Source organism: Rattus norvegicus, chromosome 9, assembly GCF_036323735.1.
Source record: "Rattus norvegicus strain BN/NHsdMcwi chromosome 9, GRCr8, whole genome shotgun sequence".
NCBI classification, from domain to species: Eukaryota; Metazoa; Chordata; class Mammalia; order Rodentia; family Muridae; genus Rattus; species Rattus norvegicus.
In genome coordinates, this window is record NC_086027.1 from 86,026,348 (window position 1) to 86,028,684 (window position 2,337).

The 2,337-nt window shown below is 42.9% G+C and overlaps 1 non-coding gene across 1 annotated transcript; it reads left to right on the forward strand.

The window, feature by feature from the left end:
- The first annotated feature begins 687 nt into the window (after positions 1–687).
- Positions 688–825, forward strand: LOC120094891 (small nucleolar RNA SNORA43). Its single transcript, XR_005489585.1, has one exon. It is a non-coding gene; the product is annotated as a small nucleolar RNA SNORA43 (small nucleolar RNA).
- Positions 826–2,337: the final 1,512 nt, after the last annotated feature.

Here is a 2,337-nt window from a genome sequence, read left to right on the forward strand (position 1 = left end):
AGAGAGAGAGAGAGATGGATGAGGGGAGGAAGGGAGGGAGGGAGGGAGGAAGAGGCAGACACAGAAGACAGTGGCTTTCAAACTAATAGGGTAGAACTTAAGAACCAATAAGAATAAAATTCAATATTAGGTTTATCTACATTTCATTTCTCCAAACTGTTTTACTTACTTGTATAAAGTATACTTGCTGATGGCTATTGACCTTAAGACCCTCTTAATACACTCCTATTTCTGAAAATAAATAACTCTATGACAAAGAAATATTCTTGCACTTATATTAAAAGCTGAATGCTAACAATAAAATATGCTTTCTAGGGCCAGAGAGAAGGTTTATCTGGTAAAGGTGCTTACCACCAAGCCTGACCTTTCCCAGGATGCATGTAGTGACAGAAGACTGACTGTCACAAATTGTCCTCTGTGGCATGCATCTATAACACACACACACACACACACACACACACACACACACATACACACACACACACACACACACAGAATACTTTTTTAAAATTCCATAAATGTGATGAAAAAATAAATCTATCTGTTTTTCAAATTATGAATACATATTTTGATATGACAGAATAAAATAAGGTAAGGCTTTAGAAGCAAAAAAAAAAAAAAAAGTGTGGCATTATCTGTGTGTGAACTCCAGTCCACTGGAGCCTGAAGGGGGCAGCCAGCATTCCTCTTTCCTTTAAAATCTGAGAACAACCACAGGCATGGCTCAGCTTTGCCTGTGACATCGGGGAAAAGAGCAAGTGGCTATTTCTACACTCAGTGTTCAGAAGCCAGTGAGCACTAAGAATGGTTTGTAGCCTGACATTTTGCAGAGCCACAGTGGAATGGCACTGGGGTTTGGCTTTGATGCTGTTGGTCAAACCCCAATGCCTCTAGGGCTCGCCAAAGGGTCACATGGTCAGCATTTTAGCAAGATAGAACTTTGAAGGTGTGTGTGAGTTTTCTGGGAGACATTCTGAGAGGCTGAGAAAATACAAGAAACTATCTGTCCTTTCTTCATCTTCCAGATCCAGAAGCCAGGAAGAAGGGGGCCTACTTATTGGCCATGATGGCTGATCAGGATGGGTGCAGATATGATTTTAGGCCGTGGGCCTGAGGTATGCCCTCTGACCTCACCAGTGTCTTACAGAACTCCCCATATGGCTTTGGGCAGCTCTGAACTTAACCCTGGTAGCCAGCCTATGCCTTAAGTCATGAACTGAATCTGGGTTGGCTTGGGTTTGACTGGTCTGTGGTAGTGGCACTAGAGATGGGGGACCCTCTAAAACTCAACATCTCTACCTAACTGTACACGGTCTTAAGAGATATAATTATGAGTTGGGGGGTGATAGCTGGTCCCTGTAGTTCAAGGCCAGCCTGGTCTACAAAGCAAGTTCCAGGATGACCAGAACTGTTACACAAATAAACCCTGCCTTGAAAAACTAAGAAGGAGAAAGGGTGCTATAGGAGGGTAACTGGCTGTAGTAGATGCTGTGACACAAATAAACTTGTCAATTCTTGAGGTTGGAAAAAAAAATAAATAAAATCTGGCTCATGTTGTGGCAATTGTAGTGGGTTATACCCTCCCTTCTAGTTGGAGATTTCTGGCCTCTTCTTGGCCTAGAAAAAGTTAGTTTAAGAATTCTGCTTTAACTGGTAGGAGTCCTAGTTATGGAGAGGTTTAGTGCTTCCCAAAAAGAACGGAAGGGGGAGAGGGGGAAAAAAACTAACAACAACAAAAAGCACCCCGCCATTATTCTTAAATATACCTTGCAAAATAAGAACCTGCAGGCTAAGGGAAGTCATACAATGGAAAGCGTTGCCATTTAGCTGTGTAAAGCCCACTTCTCTCTTCTCCCAGAATGCTCTTTGTATGTACTCTTATATTGGTAGGAAAATAGCTGCCACCCCTACATGAACAATATGGCCTGGGAGGCTCCAGTGTTTACAGGGTATTAACACCCACGTGGAATCCATACCTCTATTTGTGAGCAAACATTTATAGGGATCATTACTCAGAAACAATTTGAACTACAACGTGATAAGAAAAAGGAACGCCTGTCAGTGGACCCTTCACTGGTCTCATGATCTCGGCACTGAGTTTCTCTGCCAGTCCTCAGCACCAGCGTAAGTGAGGGAGGTCTCATTCCCATGTCTTCTAATGGTGACTGGTATGATCTTATAAGTTGTGCACAGACTACTTGACACTTAGAAAATTCCAGAACAAGAAGAGAGGGGAATAGAGAGAGATAGAAGCCAATTGCTGGGCAAAAGGAAAGAGGAGGGACGGACCTCCTTCCAGAAGAGGAGGCTAAGAGACACAAAGGAGACTTTTTCTGC